Source organism: Miscanthus floridulus, chromosome 3 (genome assembly GCF_019320115.1).
Source record: "Miscanthus floridulus cultivar M001 chromosome 3, ASM1932011v1, whole genome shotgun sequence".
Taxonomy (NCBI): domain Eukaryota; kingdom Viridiplantae; phylum Streptophyta; class Magnoliopsida; order Poales; family Poaceae; genus Miscanthus; species Miscanthus floridulus.
In genome coordinates this window covers 46853900-46876494 of record NC_089582.1, presented here as the reverse complement: position 1 = coordinate 46876494, position 22595 = coordinate 46853900, and the positions used below count along the sequence as shown (strand labels likewise).

The following is a 22595-nucleotide window of genomic DNA, read 5'->3' as shown; positions in this document are numbered from 1 at the left end:
TCATGATGACCTCACGCAGTTGGAATGGTTCACTTTTTTAAGTTGCAAGCATTTATTATTGTGGACAAATTAAGTGAGAAGCTCTGATATGAGAAATAAAGTCACTTTCTCTGTCCAAATAATAAATATCCGATTTCCATTTTGCATTGCTCTTGAAATTGGAGAGCTAAATATTTGATAATGCTTTCCAGGGCTTCTGAGTAATGCTTCCGTTTCTAATTCTATTATTGGGTGATCATCATTAGCCTGCACAGATAAATAAACAAGCTTACCAAGCTCCTTTGGTCGCCCAATGCATAATATTGGTTGGTTGGTCTTGTATTAAGCATCTACTGACTCATCAGTTTTGTTGAGGCATCCAAGTAAATCATGGTTCCAGATAAAACCTGGTAAAAATAGTATTTAGTTGATCATCAGTTGGAATGTATATATGATTTAGCCCAAAACAATTCATGAAAAACTACAAGTTGTTACATTTGACCTTGGACACAGTCCAACACTACTTAAAAAAAGGATGCTCAAGCCTAAATACTTCTCAAGCTAGTGAATGAGAATGATATTTTTGTTTTTGGAACCAAATACTTGTGCAGGAAATAAACATTTGCTTCCCATCACAACTAAAAAAGATGAACTAAAATCGTTGTCTTCTTTAAATACTTTGGGTTATATTGAATTTGATACTTTATGCAGCCTGAGTAGTTAGGAAGAGAAATTTAAAAGTGTTGAATTGGCATGGTTGTCTAGATGTACATAACACTTTATTGGCAAATATAATATTAAAGGAGAGTATATGGTGCATCGTGTCTACATTTTTTCAAATATGAAATCTCCTTTTGTTGTGCAATAATATGATCAACTAAATGGTTGCAGTAGCTATAATCATGTCATGTCGAGATCTCCAAGTTTTATTTTAAAGAAACAGGTTAAATTTCAAGAGGGGAAGAAATAGTGTCTACTATCTACATGACACCTATGCATGCAAGCTCATCAAAGTCCAACATTCGGTTCGTCGGTAGCCCGAGTGCTTCATTGCACCTCAATATCACGTCAATCCCGAGTGCAATTGAGCTCAATGAGCACTCAATGGAAAGCTTGTTTGATAAGCTTTCAAATAGATCTGGTACCACCTCAATATCACATTGGCAAGGCCTCCAAATGGTCAAGATATGCTATCCCTGTTTCTGCCGGGAGCTACGGCGTCGTCATGGGTTTTTTGTTCACCCTTGGGACACTGGCCCAAGTTGGAGCACGCCCCCAAGGAGATGGAGAACACAACAAGGAAGCCCTTGGACGTCCTCTCACTTAGCCACCACCATAGGAGGGTAGCAAGGGCGTCCAAGCCAAGTTGGAGGCCTAATCCATGTCAAGTTTGAGTCCATCTCGGGCTCCAGGAGCAGCCTGTAATAAAACGGACGTCCAGGACTCATTCGGACTCCGTTTTTATGATCCGTGTATGGATGGAAAACTAATTTCATAAGATAACTATGGCTTCAATTTGAGCTCAAAATTTGATTGGGATCAATGGGAATCGTTGAAACAAATCAGTATCCAGAATCTGTTAGGGTGTTGCATGACCGTGTTTGGTCCATTGGCCCATATATCGTCTTTGAGCCTATTAGGGGGATGCGTCTAGGGGGAGCGACGATCCTTAGACCATATATTCAGTTGCCACCGACATTGTTAGGGTTTGAGGTTTTGCTTTAGATTAATATGTCTTTGAAACCCCACGTTCAGATCTTAATCATACATTTACAAATTGTCACTTTACTTGAGTTGCATTTTATCTTGTTCTTGCTTGTGTTCTTTGATTCACAATAGGGATTAGCCTTCTCCGTGAGGTCAACTGGGTTGTGACACGGTTGATAATCAGAGGAGACGTGGTGCTAAGGTTGTAGGGCTCGGCTCTTTGGATTCGAAGCCGGATCGGTGTGTCACTCTCCACCAAATCGATAGTTATCTTGAATCTAATGGAAGATTGAGAACCCTGTCCCCATCAGAAGGGAGAGGGAAGATGAGAGGAGAATGCACCAGGACTAGGAAGGGGCACTTGGCTACGAGGTTGTTGCCGGTGTGGATGAACTTGAGGATCGATGGAGAGGACGCCCTCCTGCCTCCATTGTGATCTTGTGGAGCTTCTTGGCACCGTCGGAGGTGAGGTCCAAGCCTCCTAGGTGAGGTGTCGCCGAACCTCCTTCCCTAGTGTGCCGCTTGCGATGCTGCACAATAGCTGCCTCCTCCTCCTCCTAGACTCGGTCGCGACAGCCACCGTCACCTCCACCTCACGAGATCCGCCAAAGCTGCCTCCTCACGAGATCTGCAACTGCTCACCTCGTGGGATCTTACACTACCTAGTCGACTCGTGAGGGTGGCACCAGTCGTCAAACCAGAGCTCAAGACTCAAAGATCCGCACTTGATTCTGTAGGCGGCTTGTGGGAGAGACTCAAGCCAAATAGGGAAAGAGAGTTGTGTTGTGCCGTAGGTGAGGAGCGACAGCGACCGGGTATAGTTTAGCTAGGGTTTGCTAAGCGGGCGTATTTTTTACCGTCCGATCATGAATTGGATGGTTGTTCTCCCTCCGTCCTAAAATATAGTGCATTCTGGCATTTGAAAATTGTCCTCAAATATAGTGTACTCGGGTAACAAGAAGATAATGTTTACTTAAAAAAATACATGATTATTTTGTATAAGGAAAGTAATTCAGGTACTTGTCATATTTTGTATAAGGAAACTAGGAGTTCACCCTTTAATCATGTGAAAAAGAATCAGGTTTCAGTATATTAGGAAGGTAAGTGAAGGGTACGTACGTCTATTACACTCTCCCTTATTTTATCTGAAAATGGCTAGAATGCACTATATTGAGGATGGAGGGAGTAGGTGACTGGTCTAAGAGACTGCCTACAACACATAACGGACTGGCCTGAACTAAAGAAACTCACCGTATTTCATTTTATATATTTTTTAAGTGAATTAAGAGGGTGGCACTTAGTGACAAACTCATTTGAATTTTCCATCCAACAAATGTATTTTCAAATCTATTTGAATGTTTCTGAACACGACAGCCAGCTAAGAGCGGTGCGGGAAAGAGTGAGGCAAATTCAGCTGCGAAAATTTTGGCAGCCAAAACTGGCGCCACTGAAATCAAAATGCAGCACATTTCTATTTTATTTTCTCTTTTTTTTAAAACAAAATATTACGTAGATGAGAAATACTATACACCACATTTCCCTTTTATTTTCTATTTTCCTATTTTTAAAAAAAGTTTATTACGTAGATGGATGTGTGCTTGGAAAGAATCTAATAGCAAACAAGGCCTCAATTTTTGTGGCTTACGTGATATTCTTGGTCTGTTTATATATAGCCACATGTGTGCTTCTCTCTACCATGAGGAGACGAGGTGGGACACAACTGAGCGCCTGTGCAGTCTCCAACAGGTCGTCGAGCCGTATTCATGCACTGTTGTTTGCTTCTTGGACAGTAATGGGCTGCTTGTTGGTGCTAATATGAGTCCACAAGCAAGCAATCCCCATATCACATTGCACGTTTATACTCGTTTATTCATTTAAGCCATGATACAAATACTGTGCTTGCAGTTTTCAGTGTTCACCCCAAAACATGATCTGACCTCAAAGCCCAGAGGGACTATGAACTCTTCCACCGATTAGATCACCAGCCTGTTCGCTTGTTGGTTTCAGCCAGCCCAAACCAGTCAGCCAACAGTGTTTTCCTCTCACAATAAACCAGCACCAGCCAGCCCAAACCAGCCCAGAAACCAACCAGCGAACAGGCACAGCACATGCCCGCTGAGAGCTGAGACTTGGGCCCGCATGCTTGTCTCCAAGACAACCAGCATGGCTGCTGGGTGGGTCTTTACCACCTCAATTCACATGCTCTAGGCCAAGCATTTTACGACAATGCACGGTGTAGCTGCATTCAGCTTGAAGCAAGATTAAAGAAGTCGGCTAGAACATATCGACGCTAGTGTGCCTCAACCAGGACGAGGTGTGCAAGCGAACCCCAAAATCTGGCAATGTGGGTTCACGATGCTTCTAAATCCTGAATATCTCTATATAGTGACGATGATGCTGCTGCTTGTGCATTTTGTCTTCATCTCACTTGGTGGTCAGCATAAATTTGCCTCCTACCTGAGTAGCTGGTCCACGTACTCTTATGCAATGCACAGTGCCTTCGGTGGTCACAGCCTAGTGATCCTGAAACTACAACAGTGGTGCTTGAGCTTGTACCAGGCATTTTATAGTCTTGCTTGGTTTAGTCATGCTACTAGAACATCCATTAGCCATAAAAATGAACACACTGCTGCCACTTCTGGTTGATACGAAAGAAGTAGGTAGCTCCATAACTTATATATGATCTGTAATGTTGTGTTGTCTGTGGAGTTAACTTTCAATTGATGCTACCTGAAACTTAATGAGTTCATGATGATCCCACGAAGTCCGTATGGCTTGATGAATTCTGAAGCTCTAATATGAGAAATTTTTGCGACCTCATTTGAGCACGTTTCATATTTTTCACATCCCAAAAACACTTTTGACATCATCCAATCCTTCCCGGGAAGTTTTCGGACTTTTCCCGAACCTTTTCCCATTTTTCCAAGAGCAAAATCTAATTTTGGACGCTGTAAAATCCCATTTCACGGGCTCCAAATACTTTATTTGGATTCATTATCTCCCAATCTATCTCTCGAAGTTTTTCTTCAATTTTCTGAATTTTGGAAATATTTTTGGGGAATTTAAAATGATTTCAGCTTTTACTGGAATTGTTTTTGAACTGAAAATGGTTTTTGAAAAATCCCGAAATTATAAAAATCACTCGTTTTCCCCGACCTCAAACCCTAAAATTTTATATATATATGCTGGTGTTCTCGTGCTCGTTCCAGATCAGAAAACACCATCGCGAGCCGCCACTCCTAACACCGTACATCTATTGCTATCGCCGAAGTTCTACCTGTCTAGGCCATCCTCGGTGTGTCCCGCAAAAACTCACACTATAAAGTACAGGGTTTAAAATAAAAGAAAAAGGACTTGCTTTGAATTATTTTTGAAAGAGAGTGGATTGCGGGTTTATTAGATAGAAACAGAGGGGTTTATTGGCAAAAGGCCCTGCTGATCAGATTGACTAGGTCGCCGCTAACGCTGGCGCTGATGTGGCGACACGTGGTGGGGCGTGGCTAGCTAGAGTGCAAACACGGGCGGTAGACCGGGTGCAGACTGCGCTGGTGGACCTAGTTCACACTGTGCTGGTGGACCGATTACACAAATAAAAAGGGTACGCAATCTGGAGCATTGATTCAGAGATGGATGGCTCAGGCGGGTTGGGGTACTTCACCTGGCTGGAATAGGGCTCCGGCGCGGTGGCTGCCATTGACGACGGTGGGAGATCGCTGGCGAAACAGGGAAAAGGGCTTGGGACCTCGGTTTCCCACGGAATCTACTCAGAAAGAAAGAGGAGGGAACGATGATGTCACCTCAGCACTTGGCATGGACGGAGATGGCTCAGTGACGGCGCAGGGCATGGTGGGACGGACGGCGTCAGCGGAGATCTAGGTCTACGACGGTGAGGGAGCTCTGGGGTGTGGCGGTTCAAGGAAAGAGGCATGGCACCTGGGCTTGCTATTTATAGGGCCACGTTGGCTTGAAGTGCATGCAAGACGGAGGGGAATGAGGCGACAGTGGACTCAGCCGATGATGTCCGGCGCTGCGATAGGAGGAAGACAAGCTACACTGACAAGCGAGGCCCGCCTGGCAGACATAGTGGGAGAGGAAGAACGCGGGAGGCTTCAGCTTGGGCCGGGAAGATAGGCCTACGACGCGGCTTGGCCTGGGCCAGGGCACGAGAGAGGCCTGCGGGACGGTGCTGCGGGACCGTGGCGCAGCGGCCCACGTGGGAGAGGGAAACGATGACGCTGCTGGGCTTTGCGGGAAAAAGAGAAACGGGCTGCGGGGAAGGGAGCAGGCCGGCTAGGGCAAAGAAATAGAGGAGAGGAATACCCTTTTCTTTTTATCACAAGTGTTTTCCAAATGCATTTTCAAATCCATTTGAAACAATTTGAAGTTTAGTTTCAAACCACACAATAGAAAAGAAATCCTATGCAACAACATGAATGCACAACCATGTTGCAAAACTTATGATGAATTTTAATTTCAATAAAGATTATTATTTTCCCTAGGTTTAAATGTACACAAAAATTCATAATTAAATGAATTTAACTCTATTTGAAGAAAAGCAAATTTTAGGGTGTTACAACTTAGTGTAAACACACGTTGCACGCCATTAGATGCTCTCACGTGTTACTTAGTTTTTGCAAGTTAAAGTATAATTGTTATATAAAGGACATTGAAATATTTGTAATTAAAAACATGACTAGATTTAGCTCGGTCTATCAATTAAAATGTATAGTGACTAATCTGAATTATTATTTTTGCATAGTTTTGTTTAGTCAAAATCAACTAAGCATGTAGCTAACTCCCAGTAGTCGTCTCTTTTCAATCGTAGCTCTGTTCTCAACGCTTCTTGTGATCTCGTGACCGTAGCAGTTAGCTCTCTTTTAGTATGATGTTTTATCTTGTGTGGTGTATTGTTCCTAGTTTCCTTGTTTTGTTGCTTGTATGTTTGCCTATGCATGGTGATTGCTACGAGTAGAACAAGAACCATTTATGAGTGTTGAAGATCAGAATGTGATGACTAGAAGCGAAGTATGAGGAAGTTTCAGCAAGTGTAAAAAGCAAGCATAATATGAGGCTCCTTGTTACCTAATAACATTATAATCATCTTTTCATGTGCATGTGTCTAATATGATGAAACATTAAGGACCTTACCTAGTATACTTTTGTTTCCTTGTTCCTTGTTACCTACTAGGTTTATGCATATGGTAGTTCATGCTAGTTGCTCTACTTTAATGAAGAAGCTCCATAATATACATAACTTCCTTGGTAGTGGGTCAAGGGGCTCGCAACGACCTCAGACGAAAGGGAAATCATGACACACGGTGAAAGTGTACAACCTCTGTAGAGTATAAAACTGTTATAACAGCCGTGCTCATGGTCACGAGCAGCTTGGAAAACTCACAGAATTATGGGTTCTTATTGTACTATGGTGTTCGTCATCATGCTTAATCATTATTGTCATATTGCCATTGTTTATGTTCATGTGGAAACCGGGGCTTAAGCATAATTTAACAACTCTTGTCCTAATGATAAAACTTGATCTTCCAAAATTGCTTATCGCAGTTCAGCCATGTCGAACCTTTTGAGTCTACATCCCCTCATATTATGCTTGTTAAGAAGTGGTTTGCTTGCGCTTGCTTTACTTTTCAATTACTTTGGAAATCCCAGATGGGTATACCAGATGGTGGAGGTAGTGAGTTTTCTAAGAAGTGCTAGGCGTATGTTACCCCTAGTCAACCATCCCTGTGGTGTTTGGAGGCTTTGCTTGAATATTACAATTTATGATTCCGGTACTTTGATGCATGTGTTGTATCTATGTAAGTGTTAATGAAATATTGTTACTCGTTATGTAATAACACTATGCTTGATACTTTGTCATTTGTCGTCATATGTGTGTGATTGATTCCTAGGCACATATGGTGTACATCTAGTTTTGTTCTTAAAACTGGGCATGACAATATTAAAAAGAAAAGAAGCTTACTAACACATGATCCTAGTAAGCCTAACCTGACCAGGATCAACACCATCCTTGTGAGACTAACCTCACATGGATTTACCCACAAATTTCAAGATCAAACTAAATAAAAACCATTTGCAATGTGTCCTATCTCATCACTAAGAGAAACTACTACAACAACAACATAACAAGCAACTACACTCCTAGAAATAAAGACCACATCTCATAGGCTATCCAACAAAGCTAGATCAAGAGACACAACAACCAATTAACCTCCGTGTGACCATGGCACATCATGATGACCCAATGAAGACCCAACCTCATCTCGAAGCATGGTATCTTGCAATACTTCTTTACAAATGGAGACTGTCCTGATGTTGGTTGATGGGGAATCCTTAGTGGGCTACACTTGTTAGACAAGCCTTTGAAAGGCTTCATAGCGAACCCTATCGACCCTCCTTGGTAGTGGGTCAAGGGGCTCGCATGCAACAACCTCGGGCGAAAGGGAAGTCATGACTTACGGTGAAAGTGTACAACCTCTGCAGAGTGTAAAACTATTATAATAGCCATGCTCATGGTCATGAGCAGCTTAGAAAACTCACGGAATTATGGGTTCTTATTGTACTATGGTGTTCATCATCATGCTTAATCATTATTGTCATATTGCCATTGTTTATGTTCATGTGAAAACCGGGGCTTAAGCATAATTTAACAACTCATGTCCTAGTGATAAAACTTGATCTTCTAAAATTGCTTATCGCAGTTCAGCCATGTTGAACCTTTTGAGTCTTCATCCCCTCATATTATGCTTGTTCAGAAGTGGTTTGCTTTGTTGCTTTACTTTTCAATTACTTTGGAAAATCCCAGATGGGTATACCAGATGGTGGAGCTAGTGAGTTTTCTAAGAAGTGCTAGGCGTATGTTTCCCCTAGTCAACTATCCCTGTGGTGTTTGGAGGCTTTGCTTGAAGATTACAATTTATGATTCTGGTACTTTGATGCATGCGTTGTCTCTATGTAAGTGTCAATGTAATTGTCGGTGCAAAAAGTGACCAACACATAAATATTTATAGTTTTGTCATACATTGTGATCGGATGTGGCCTAGCACTCAATGCCACAGGGTTTATACTGGTTTAGACAATGTGCCCTACGTCCAGTTTGAGTCAGTCGATGACTTTATTCCTGAGCACAAGTGCTCGAAGTTTGTTGTGGGGTTACAAACGAGAGGGAGAAAGATGGGGGTGCAAGAGGTCTGGTCGGACTTTGGACTGAAGGGCCGAGAGTGACAGGAGCTCCTATGTGTGCTAAGTATTCGAGCGTATGCTTTGTGTAGCTTTAGAGTGTCTAAAGCTAGTAGAGGGTGAATCGATCGTTTGTTGTTCGGATCGTCTGAGAGTCCTCGGAGTTGTCGTTGGAGTTGTTGTGAAATCGATCCTCTATATTGGGAGAGAGCGCATCCCCTTTTATAGATGAAGGGGATGGCCTTACAAGTGAGAGAAAGAGAGTACATCTACTAAGTCTTGTTGCCCATGCCGTCGGGTATAAGATGATTGTAGGCGCCCACAACACTGTTTATGATAGACACATGTGGGAGGTTTTACCGCATTCACCATGTATGGCAAATGACAGCGCCCACAACACTGTTGATGCCTAGAGGCATGTGGGGGGTTTTACCGGGATTGCCTAGTATGGGAATTGATGGCGCCCATAAGACTATATGGCAAAACGTTGACGCCCACAACACTGTTTGGGTTCTGTCATGCCTAGAAGGTTGTATGTCACCCTTCAAACATGTCCTGTCGGTACTGTCCTACAGGTGTATAGGGTATGGTCCTTGGTTATGCAGTTAACTTGAGCGCCCTGCCTTTACTTGCTTCACCCGTTTCCTGGATCCTCATCGAGCGGGCGTCCCCGACCGGTTGGTCCTAGTCGGCTCTGACTGGGCCAGTCGAAGAAGAGCTATAAGCAGAGGTTCGGTGCATCCCCGGTCAGAGACGTGGGTCGGAGTCAGAAGCGGCATTGGCTAGGGCTTCTAGTCAGAGAGGCGGGCTAGAGTTGGAAGCAAGGCCTTCTAGTTGGAAAGGCGGCCCGGGGCCGAAAGCGAGTCCTTCTGGTCGGAGAGGCAGGCCAGAGTTGGAAGCGGGCGCCGTTCCTCCTATCTAGGCCTTCTGGTCGGAGATTGGATCACCCTTCTAGCCTGTTGTTAGGTATTTGGGCTAGCCCAGGAGTTGTGCATCATTCACAATGTCATCTGCTGGGCCAAGCTTTTGCTGGGGAAGCAGGTCCATGAGGGACCCTGGGTTTATGAACCCAACAGGAGCCCTCAAGCCCCTGGGCGATTCAAGTAGAATCGTTTAGGGGATTTTTGTTTTTTGACAGAGGGTGCGCGTGACCGCACCCACGGGTGTAGCCTCCAAGCCCCCAGGCGATTCGGGTAGAATCGTCTGGGTGGTTTTTCATGATTGCCAGTGGGGGAATTTTTTGTTTCGACAGTGGGTGCGTGCGAGGGCACACGTGGGTGTAGCCCCCGGGTGATTCAGGCAGAATCGCTTGGGGGGTTTTGTCAGCGGGCGTGAGTGTGTGCACCTTGGTGGGCATAGCCTCCTCTTTCTAGTTTCTAACCCATCGTTTCTAGGAGTGTGGTCCTAGACATTTGGTCGTAGCTGAGGGACTATGCAGGACGGAGTCATCAACCAGGGCATTGGGCGCGCCAAGGGATAGCCGAGGGAATGGGCGAGATGGAGTCGCGGACCTAGGCATTGGGCGTAGTCAAGGGATAGCCGAGGGATCGAGCGAGATAGACTCATGGACCCAGGCATCAGGCACAGCCGAGGGACAGCCAAGAGATCAGGCGAGATAGACTCGTGGACCCAGGTGTCGGGCGTAGCCGAGGGACAGCCAAGGGATCGAATGAGATAGACTCGCAGACCCAGGCATCAGGCGCAACCGAGGGATCGAGCGAGATGGAGTCATGGATCCAGGGATCGGGCGAGTTGGAGTCACCAACCAAGGCGTCGGGCGCGGCCGAGGGACAGCTGATGGATCAGGAAAGATAGACTCATAGACCTAGGCATCAAGTGCAGCTGAGGGATTGGGTGAGATGGAGTTGTGGACCTAGGCATTAGGTGCAGCCAAGGGATAGTCGAGGGATCGAGCGAGACAAACTCATGGACCTAGGCGTCGGGCGCAGCTGAGGGATTGGGTGAGACAGAGTCGTGGATCTAGGGATCGGGCGAGATGGAGTCGGGTGACATGTTGTAAGTCCAACACCTCAAAGGTTAGGACCTCCAAGCAGAAGTTGGCTTGGTGACCAAACATGATGGACAGGTCGATCTGCTTGAGCGGGTACGCCTGCGCTCCCGGGATCACACCGTGGAAGGGAGAGCTCGCCGAGCGGAGCTCCGACCAGGGGATAAGCATGGCGTCGAGGGTGTTGATGCAGAGGATGTTGAGGCTGCTGCCTCCATCCATCAGCACCTTGGTGAGGCGCTTCTTGCGGACGATGGGGTCGACGATGACCGGGTAGCGTTCCGGTCTGGTGATGTGGGATGTATGATCCCTCTGATCAAAACTGATCGGAGATTCTGACCAGCGAAGGAAGGAGGGGACAGCCGTTTCAGCGATGCACGCCTCTCGGTAGCGCACTTTGTGCTGGCGCTTGGAGTAGATGGCATCGGATCCCCAAAGATCATGATGCATTCCTCGGGGTTAGGGAAACTGGCCCCATCCTTGCCTGTTGTGCCTCCTTTCTTGGCTACTGCCTCCTTGCCCTTTCCTTCTTTCGGCCCGCCATCCTATCACATGAAGCACTTGAGGAGCTCACAATCCTTGTAGAGTTGCTTAATGGGGTAAGCATGGTTGGTGTAGGGGCTATCCATGAGCTTGTCGAAGTGGTCAGGTAGGCCCTGCTGGGGCTACTTGCCCATGCGATCAGCTACGGCGACCAACGCGGAGTTGGCCAGTCGGCGCCGATCCTTCTTATTCTTTTTGCCCCTCTACGTGGAGGGCCCTCCTTTTGGTCCTCGCGCTTGGCCTTGCCTTTGTCCCATCCTCTATTGAAGACTACTCAGACTGCCTCCTCACTAGAGGCATGGTTCATGGCGATGTCGAGCAGGTCAGGGGTGGTATGGGGCTTTAGGCAGCCAAGCTTGTGGATCAGGGACTCGTAGGTTGTCCTAGAGAGGAACGTGCTGATGACGTCTATGTTGATGACATCAGTGAGGGAGTTGCACCGCTTTGAGAACCTATGGATGTAATCCCGTAGGGACTCATTGGGCTCCTCCTAGCAGCTCTTGAGGTCCTAGGAGTTCCCAGGGTAGACATATGTCCCTTAGAAGTTCCCAACGAAGATCCTCTTGAGGTCCACCTAATCGTGGATGCTGTTGTGTGGGAGGAATTTGAGTCATGCTGGAACATGTTCCCCCACGCAAATGGGGAGGTACTGAATGATGAACTAGTCATCATCCACTCCTCTAGCTTGGTAGGCAAGCCAAAAGTCTTTGAGCCATATGCCGAGGTTCGTCTCCCCAGTATACTTGGCGATGTTGGTCGACGGTCAGAAGTGCTGTGGGAACGGCGCTCTCTGGATGCGTTGGCCAAAGGCCCGTGGTCCTAGGCCATCCGGGCTAGGACTCTGGTCGTCTAGCCGGCAACCATGCCTAGGGTGCATTTCATCGCTCCCTTCGATGTTCTGGTCGGGGTCCATGTCGCCTACCCTTACTGCCGCCTGATGGACGTCATCATCATGTTGGACCCAATGCAGTTGCTAATGACGCTGCGAGCGTCTCGGTTTGGCCCGAGGCGTTCGCGCACAGGCGGCCGGTGTGGAGCGGGCGCTAGGTCAGGCCGTGGTGCAGCTACGGCCTCCTGTTTCATGCTTGGTGGCTGCAGCGGTGAGCGGATGGAGCGATTCATCTAGTGCGTCCCCACTCACATGGTGGGGAGAGAGGCCACGAGTCAGTGGCGCAACGTGGAGCTCTCCGCCTATTCAATGGTGGCGGTTTCCACCAGGGCCTAGAGGTTTTGGTGGATCGCCTATTCCTAGGGGTTGTCCGACTCGGGAAGGCCGCGCAGGAGCATCGCCGCCGCGATGATGTTCTGGCCAGCCCGAGTGAATTGTGGGGGATTGTTCCCCCCATCGATGATGTTGCGCTAGACCTGGCAGGCGCGACCCTGGGCGTCGCTCGCTGGGTTACACGCATGGGGTGCAGCGAGCTACACCGAGCGTGCCGACGTAGGTGGCGGCTAGTTCTACCACCATTGTCGTAGCTCCTCGCCGTGCGCCTGGGCACATGTGAGGGCATCTGCACGAGGGTCCAAAGGGGGTGTGGGTCTGTAGAGACTCCGCCACCACCGGCGGCTATCCTAGAGCATCTGCCATAGTGCACTCCTAGGATAGACGGTGGCTAAGTGCCATGACGTCGTCGATGCTGGAGCTGCGCTCTCAACATCTTCATCCTTGAGGTCATGAAAGGTGGCAGGAGCGTAGCTCGCCATCCCCATGAATTCGTATGTGAGAGGGGGCGGCGCCAGCATCCTTCGAAGCCCCCAGGCTTACGCGTCCATGGGGGACGCGAGGCCATAGGGGAACCGGTCGCATGGCGGTCGTGGCAGGGACAATGGGGTCCCCCCAGAGAATCAATGGAAAATAGTTAATAGCGAGTAAATAACAAATCATACATTACTACAGTGGGGTTGGAGCCTAGCGTAGGCTCGGAGCAAAGCACATGCGCCTCGTCGTTGATGTCGCTGGGAGTCCTGGAGCTGACGGAGGACGCGCCTCCTCCGACGGGCGCTAGAACAAGTGCCTCCTCATGGAGGTGCGGCAAGCCGAGCCGGTCAGCGACGAAGTCCAAGCTTCCAAAGAGGAAGGTCTGGGATGGCTCGAAGATGGGTGGAATCCACATCCCAATAGGTGGGAGTGCGGGAAACCCCAGCGAGCCAAAGCGAGTCGTATTGCTTGAGCCCACCATGGCGAAGATGGTGGAAAGATGGGCCATCCGATGACCAAAAGCGTGAACGTACGACGTCCTCTCCATGAATGGCGCCAACTGTCGGTGCAGAAAGTGACCAACACGTAAATATTTGTAGTTTTGCCGTACGTTGTGATTGGATGTGGCCTAGCACTCAATGACACAGGGTTTATACTGGTTCAGGCAATGTGACCTACGTCCAGTTTGAGTCAGTCGATAACTTTATTCCTGAGCCCAGGTGCTCGAAGTTTGCTACGGGGTTACAAACGAGAGGGAGAAAGATAGGGGGTGCAAGAGGTCCGGTCGGACTCCGAACCGAAGGGCCGAGAGTGACGGGAGCTCCTACGTGCGCTAAGTATTAGAGCGTGTGCTCTATGTAGCTTTAGAGTCTCTAAAGCTAGCAGAGGGTGAATCAATCATTTGTTACTCAGATCGTCCGAGAGTCCTCGGAGTTGTCGTTGGAGTTGTTGTGAAATCAATCCTCTGTATTGGGAGAGAGTGCATCCCCTTTTATAGATGTAGGGGACGGCCTTACAAGTGAGAGAAAGAGAGTACGTGTACTAAGTCTTGTTGCCCACGCCGTTGGGTACAAGATGATTGTAGGCGCCCACAACACTGTTTTATACCAGACGCATGTGGGAGGTTTTACCGCATTCACCATGTATGGCAAATGACGGCGCCCACAACACTGTTGATGCCCAGAGGCATGTGGGGGTTTTACCGTGTTTGCCTAGTATGGGAATTGATGGGGCCCATAACACTATAGGGCAAAACGTCGACGCCCACAACACTGCTTGGGTTCCGTCATGCCTGGAAGGTTGCAGGTCACCCTTCTGACATGTCCTGTCGGTACTGTCCTACAGGTATATAGGGTATGGTCCTTGGTTTTGCTGTTAACTTGAGCACCCTGCCTTACTTGCTTCGTCCGTTTCCTAGGTCCTCACCAAGTGGGCATCCCCGGTCGGTTGGTCCCAGTCGGCTCTGACTGGGCCACTCGGAGAAAAGCTGTAAGCAGAGGTTTGGTGCATCCCTGGTCGGAGATGCGGGTCGGAGTCAGAAGCGGCATTGGCCAGGGCTTCCAGTCAGAGAGGCAGGCTAGAGTCGGACGCGAGGCCTTCCAGTCAGAGAGGCGGGCCGGAGCTGGAAGCAAGGCCTTCAGGTTGGAGAGGTGGGCTGGAGTTGGAAGCAGGCGCCGTTCCTCCTGTCCAGGCCTTCCGGTCGGAGATTGGATCGCCCTTCTGGCCTGTCGTTAGGTATTTGGGCCAACCCAGGAGTTGCGCTTCGTTCGCAATGTCGTCTGCTGGGCCAAGCTTTTGCTAGGGAGCAGGTCCATGAGGGACCCCGGTTTTATGAACCCGACAGTAATATTGTTACTCGTTATGTAATAACACTATGCTTGATACTTTGTCATTTGTCGTCATATGTGTCTGATTGATTCCTGGGCACATATGGTGTACATCTAGTTTTGTTCTTAAAATTGGGCATGACAATATTAAAAAGAAAAGAAGCTAACATATGATCCTAGTAGGCCTAACCTGACCAGGATCAACACCATCCTTGTGAGACTAACCTCACATGGATTTACCCTCAAAATTCAAGATCAAACTAAATAAAAACCATTTACAACGTGTCCTATCTCATCACTAAGAGAAACAGCTACTACAACAACATAACAAGCAACTACACTCCTAGAAATAAAGACCACATCTCATAGGCTATAAAATGAAGCTAGATCAAGAGACACAACAACCAATTAACCTCCGTGTGACCATGGCACATCATGATGACCCGATGAAGACCCAACCTCATCTCGAAGCATGAAATCTTGCAATACTTCTTTGCAAATGGAGACTGTCCTGATGTTGGTTCCTACCTCAGTCGAGGCCCTGACCAAGGCAACCCAGTTGAAAAGAAGAGATGAGAACAAAAGGAGAGGGCACCTTAGGTGTGACCAAATGTGAGACATCACCTCTGGGAACTATGACCAAGGTTGCGTCCATTGCTCCTACTGCCACCTCAAGGGGAGGCAACAACAATAGTAAATCATTGTAAAGCTCAAGTTCCATGGCGGGTAAAGCTCTTAGATCACCTTACACACCAAATCAAGATGAAGCATCACCTCTATTGTGATACAGGCGCCAAACATGGGAGATCACACAACACACCGGGGACTCGAGATTGGGTAACAACGTTCGGCCAAAGCCTACGTCCTCTGGGCATGCTTACGAGCACTTCTCCCTAAAACCGCAACACCGGTCGCTCAGGGCACCTATCAAAGCTACCGGCACCCCCGCGATCCTGTCACTTTGCGTTGCTTCTCACTTATGTTTTGTTATAGGTGCAGCCCCTCCTCCTTTTATAGAGGATCTAAGTTACAAGAGCACAGCGACGGAGCCAGCGGTGGGGCTGGGGGACTCGAGCCCCCCTACTGATCCTGGGCACGTGGAGCCCCCCTAAGTCCTCCCTTAAAATTTTAGGTATATATGTATTAGGTAGGAGGGGCTAAAGTTAAAAGAAGATAAAAAAGTCTCTATTCTTTTGTTCAGCCCCTCCTGAATTTTTTTCTCGCTTCGTCACTGCAAGAGCAAACACCTAGCTCTGCCAAACCCTATAATGCTATTTACAACACAAGTTGACCGTAATCCCTTTTAGTACAAATTAATATTCGACATATTTCTTACAACCTCTTTGGTGATTCCCACTCAATTACACATGATGGAAAGTACTCTGACTCCAAAAGGGCCACAACACAGTGATGTCTAGGTCATTGAAAGGAGGAGCCGGATTCAGGGCATCAACCATGCTGACCGTGATGGGAGCTGCACCTACCATGACCTTGCTAGCGGCGACAGAGAGAATGCTGCAGGGCCAAATAGCGGAGCACAGCTCTCTGCATGACAACAATTTAGTTTCACGGAGATTTAATTTCAGCATGCGAGATTCATTTGGTGATGGTAGCATGGTTCAGGCACCCAAATTGTTAAAATTCAGTTTTGTACTTTACATCGAACGATATGTAAGAGAGATAAAACCCGTGGCAAACTCAATGTCACATATATCGTCATTCCAGATTTGTTCCACAATGATATCATTTGCTTTTAACTTGTTTTTACTTCATTCTATCCACTGACAGTTTGTTTGTTGGGCAGAACGATGGTATCAGCCAGGTACCCAACTGAGGCTCCCGCTTCAGTCCTCTCTGTGGTCGGTAACCAAGTATGCCAAAAGAAAACCAGACATGATAGCCTTCATTTCATGGACTTGTAACCACACCAATCGAACAATCACACGGCAGGTATGCGTGCTGAGGCTAGTACACATCCTCAGCGTGGCGTCTCGCTAGCAATGAGTTGCCTTCAGCTATTTTAAATACGGAAGCGAAGCTACATTCCCTCATGGGCGCCGACATCCGCAAGTTGAAGGGGTACTCGGAGAGTACTGTGGGTTCCTCATGCATCTCAAGCCTAACTGCCATTTGCTTGCTGCGTTTTTGCTTCACCATTTCCCTGGCCATAATTAAGCCACCTGCTAGATCATAGTAAATCTTCTATGTGCTCTCACACAATTATATGCAGTGCCTTTCGCTTGTTGCAGCTTGACAATCCTGAAATTACACTATTGGTGATTGAGCTTGTATAAATCATTTTATATATAGGCATGCATGGCTATCGCCTTGCTTAGTCGTATCGTATAAACCAATTATTATTGGTACTATACATAGAGTGATTCATGAAAGTAAAGAGTGAACTACCATAAACTTTAGATTGACTATGAGGGTGACAAGTACACGGTTACATAGGCAAAGATGTCTACTAGGCTTTTGGTTTACAGAAACGGACCAACCATACAGATTATTGCCTAGCACAAAGAACAAAGCAATCTAACAAATATGTAATTTAGGCACAGTCTTCGTTTGTGTATATTTGTGCACAGGTAGATAGCATATGTAAGCGAAGTGTAGGAACCTGCACACTAGTAGAGAAATGACCTTTGATCCCACCTCAAAATTTGGCTTTAGTCCCGGTATTTTTCGCGCCCGAAACTAGAGATACATTTAGTCCCGGTTTGTAGCTCTAACCGGGACTAAAGGTCCCTGCCCAACGGCTACTGCGGCAGGCTTTTGCTGCAGGGGACCTTAAGTCCCGGTTGGAATTACCAACCGGGACTAAAGGTTAACTTTTACTCCCGGTTGGTCCCTCCAACCGGGAGTAATAGTCTACTCCCAGCTAGAGGCTCCGTCCGGGACTAGAAAGGTACCTTTAGTCCCGGTTTCTGTCTCCAACCGGGACTAAAGGTCCCCTCTTATATAGCCCTTGTTCCTCCCTGAGCCCGAGCCACTCCGAGCTCAGTGTTCTTGCTTCATCGCTGGCCTCTCTTCTTCCCACTACTACAGAATGGACTTGTTGTCCCGGGCGGTAACGGCCTTTAGTCCTGGTTACCGCGCCGGGACAACGATCCCGGGACTAAAGGTGCCACCTTTAGTCCTGGGTCATCGAGGCGGGACTAAAGAGGGACCTTTAGTCCCGGTTGGTGTTACCAACCGGGACTAAAGGCCCTCCAGCCGAGCAAACGTGGCCGCACCCTTTAGTCCCGGTTGGTAACCCCAACCGGGACTAAAGGTTCCTTTTCTTTTTCTTTTTTTTTTGTTTAATTTGTTTTCAGTTCAGTTACACGTATTTGTTTAATATATAATATGTTTTTATGTACGTATTCTACGCTGCTAATATAAATACACGCACGCATATAATTACATCTAATTCTCATCTCGAGCATTATTATATTCGAATAAAGTATGAACCTATATATATTATAGATATATATATATATATGTATATATACAACACTTTCATAATCTTGTTCTTGAAAATAACGATATCAATAAACATTTAATTTACATCATTTATTCCTTAGGATCAAAGTAGAACTCGCCGTTGGGATTTAGCACTTTTTCTAGAAGATATCCTGCTATTGACTCTTGAACTGCTTTCAGATGGTCTTTTTGCATGACTCTTCGTTTCAACCATTCAGTCTTGCATTTGAAATAAAAGGAAAAGTATTAATACATATATATATATATATTCATTTAAAAATAAATAAAAAATTGATATATACGTACTCTGAGGACATCTTTAGGAGTTCTTCTTATGTGCGCAGTGATAAATTCACAAACGTAGTATCCACACAAGTTATTACCTGGTTCCTGCCGCAAACACCACTGTACGAGAAGAAGATTATTCTCATCATCTCACACGTAAATTGAAGTACGATATAGTATAATTAAACACGTGGGGAAGTGTATATAGTACAACTTACTGGTATTTCAACTACATTAAGTGGTGCCTTACAATCCTTGCGATGTTGCCGAATAAACTCTTTCCAAACCCTGTGCGACCAATAATGTACGATCGTTAATAAATTATGGCAGAGTCTATTCAATAATAGTTGTGCGTGAGAGATCGAAATTACCCCTGGATAATGTCTATCATATCTTGGTATAGTGCCCGCTCTTTTCTCAACGAGTCAAAGATTACTAACCGACTTGAGTTTAACTCAGTGACAATAAGTATCCAGTGAAACCTGCATTGGTTTATACACACACGTACATGCATATAAGTTGTATTGATATTACATAAAATGTGCAGACTACATTATTATTAACACTTACTCAAAGTTGTACAGGAAAAGTATTGTTGTCTTGTCGTGCTGCTTCACGAAGAACATCATGATATTCTCCTGTGCTTCAGATACCCACCGCTCCTTCACAATAATACCGGTTTTGAATACGATATAAGGATCAATGAAGCCAACACTGGTGTCTTGTATTCTTTGGAGCTCTGACATCTGGAATCTGTATATAAATATAAGTTACATGTGAGGATAATTATATACACGTACGCATGGAAGTGAGTTTATTAAATAAAAGTAAGAATCACTTACAAACAAAAGGAGCTAATGGTTGATTTGTCCAGAGCGTCCATGTGGTATAGTTGATGCAATTCTTCGAAACTAATATGTAAGATGTCATCGCCACGGAAGTAATGATGGTCTCTAAATCTGACAAAGATCCACTGCTCACCCCTGCCACACGCCTGCATGTACCACTTGTTGAGCAAGTACATTTGCGTACCCAATTCATTCAGAGCCGCAGGGTTGTATAGACTTTTGTCATATTTATAAGTCTTCCAGGTATCTTGAAAAAAAGCATTAAGGGCTTGAACCGACACTTCTCTAGAGTTGTCTGGTCGATAGACTTCTATGTTGGAACCATATTCATTAGCAACAACAAGATTTTGCATTGGTTGCTTCTGTTGTCCGAGCTGTGGGACATCCTTCCCTGATGCTCTTTTCCTTTTCTTATCTGCATCATGTGACTTCACGAGGGAGCGGTCATAGTCTGATAGTGGCGAAGGCTTACGAAGTTCAATCATCTTTTTCTTGTGAGCATCGACCTTCTGCCTCAGCACCTCTCGTGGTAGGTAAAAGTACGGCTTCTCCTTAAGCTTCGCTTGACTCTTGTTTTTGGTATCTATAAAAAAAATCTTTCACTTTTTTGTCTTCTTCAGCTGCTATTTGCTCATCAGTCTTTTTAGGAAGTATTTCTTGAGAAATAACTCTTTTTCTTGGGGTCTTCTTTGCCGCCGGGACCTTTGACGTCTTTGTAGTGCGTCGCTGTGGAGGGGGTGGGGCGGTGTTGGAGACCGGCGTGGAGGCGATGTGGCCAGTGTTGGTGGAGACCGGCGTGGAGGCGTTGGAGATCGTTGTGGAGGCGGTGGGGCCGGTGTAGGAGTTGGAGATCGTTGTGGAGGCGATGGGGCCGGTGTAGGAGTTGGCGATCGTCGTGGAGATGAAGTCGTCTCGCCCCCCGCGACGCTATGATGAGATGGGGAATGAATGATTAGGCTAGGCAGGGGGGAGACCCTGCTACAAAAACAAGTTGTGTGTCAATTATTTTTGAAGCCAATAGAAAATTAATGGAAAATAATATTTCATTCACTTTCATTCGTACATAGGGTGAGGTAGGGGAAGCGGTGGTGCCCCAGGAATGATGATGAAGCGTTTGCGCCATTGAATAAATGTCCTCTGCTTCTCCTAGTGTCTTCTCCCCATCACCGCCTTCAATGTCAAGAGGAACATTGTTGTAACCTTTGAGCACTCTATCGACTGAGACGCTAGCATATCCAGGTTGAATAACTGACCCATGGATTCTTGGTGTCTTCGTTTGGTCTATTGGAGATACAACCCCGACAGCCACCATGATTGATGCATTATTACCATCTGGAATGTGCAGCTCACATGTTGTTAGAGGCTCGGTAATGTCATCAACAGGGAAGCGCAACCCAGCGTCGTCTTGAATAACTGGCAGCTCCGTAGAAGCACAACTGCTTTTTATCTGACCAATGGGGCTAATGGTGACTCCCAGCGTTGATTGCGATTGCATTTGACTCATTGCTAGCTACACTTGCCTTTTGATCTCCTCTTGCATTCTTGCCTCAAGAGATTTTTCTCGTTCACGTGATTCAAGCAATGCTTGTCGTGACTCATCAACAAATTGCTCCAATGCACGGATTCGTTCTGCCTCCTCATCCTTCTTTCTCTGGCGGCTTCTGTAGGTATCCTTGTCTGCTGGGAATGCGTGTAGCCACGGAACTGCCCCATAGCCTCTTGTTCGACCACCGTGTTCGGGATTCTCTAGGGCATATGTCAATTCATCCTTCTCTCTGTTGGGCTTGAAAACACCACTATCAGCTTCTTCCCTAGCACGAGCTAGTCTCTGTGTTGCTCTCTCAATTTTTTGGCCGAAAATTAGCTTGCCCCATGAGCGTAGAACCAATTCTTCACGTGTTGAGACCAGTTCTTCTCTATTGTTTTAGGTATGATTCCCTTGGCAGTAATCTCTTCTTCTAGGTTCTGCCACTTGGGAATAGCACTCTTATAACCACCTGATCCCATGCGATGATGGTATTGCTTCTGTCAGGCATTCTACCGATTCCTCATCACACGTTCCTCACTGTCTTGGGATGTCTTGTATTCTACGAAGGCATCCTAATGGGACTCCAACTTGACAAACGCCTTAGCATTGAAATTCGGCGTAGCATTCTTCAAGATAAACTTTTTATACAATGTCTTCTTCCAACCCTGGAACAATGTTGCCATCTTCTTCATTGTCCAATCCCTCACTAGCTCCTTCAAAGCATCATCTGCTTGTAATGTGAAATGCTGAGTGATATCTCTCCAAGCTAGGTTCTTGTCATGATCAGATACAAAACTAACATTAGGAGCAGATATCTTCTGCTTCCATTCACGAGCACTAACTGGGATCCTATCCCTTACAACGAACCCACATTGATTGACATATGTCTGAGCATGTGGTCCCAATGGTTTGCCGGTGTCAGTATCGAATTCTGATATTATGAAGCGGCCCTCTAATGGCTTTTTTGGCCCTCGGACTTTCCTACTTTTGTCGGTGGTTGATGTAGATCCAAAGACTGGCTACATGAGTAGAAACACAACGATTAACAACAAATATACGTACGCATGCATCTATAAGAGATGATAGATAATCGAATATACCTCGCCAGTATTTTCTTGCGCGACAATTTGTTGATCTTCAACCACCGGCATATTCAGGATATCCTCATAATCAGCAAAGTACTGACTCGTGTCATCTACATCCACATTGGTGTCGGTGTTGATAATATCCGCCATTATGTCATCACTCAAGTTATCATCCGGAGCAGCCATTTGTATCTTCAAGATAACACATAGATAGAATTACAATGGTACATAACATAAGTACATGTGATAACACATATAGAATTACTAAATCCAATTAAATATAATAACACATAATATTTCATAAGGATAAACAATAATAAGGTATAGGCTTTGGAATCGAATCAAAAACACTTTCGATCCAAAAACATGGAAATAAGTACATGTATATATATACACATAGAATGATACAATATATTTTCTCTCTCTCT

General features: G+C 46.1%; 1 long non-coding RNA gene across 1 annotated transcript in view; it reads right to left on the bottom strand.

The window, feature by feature from the left end:
- Nucleotides 1-19110, bottom strand: part of LOC136546853 (uncharacterized) — a 148100-nt gene extending 128990 nt beyond the window's left edge. The window contains exons 1-2 of the long non-coding RNA XR_010781439.1: nucleotides 19078-19110; nucleotides 18925-18994 (exon numbers count right to left, since the gene is read on the bottom strand). This is a non-coding gene — a long non-coding RNA (uncharacterized lncRNA). The remainder of the gene's footprint in view (nucleotides 1-18924; nucleotides 18995-19077) is intronic.
- Nucleotides 19111-22595: the final 3485 nt, after the last annotated feature.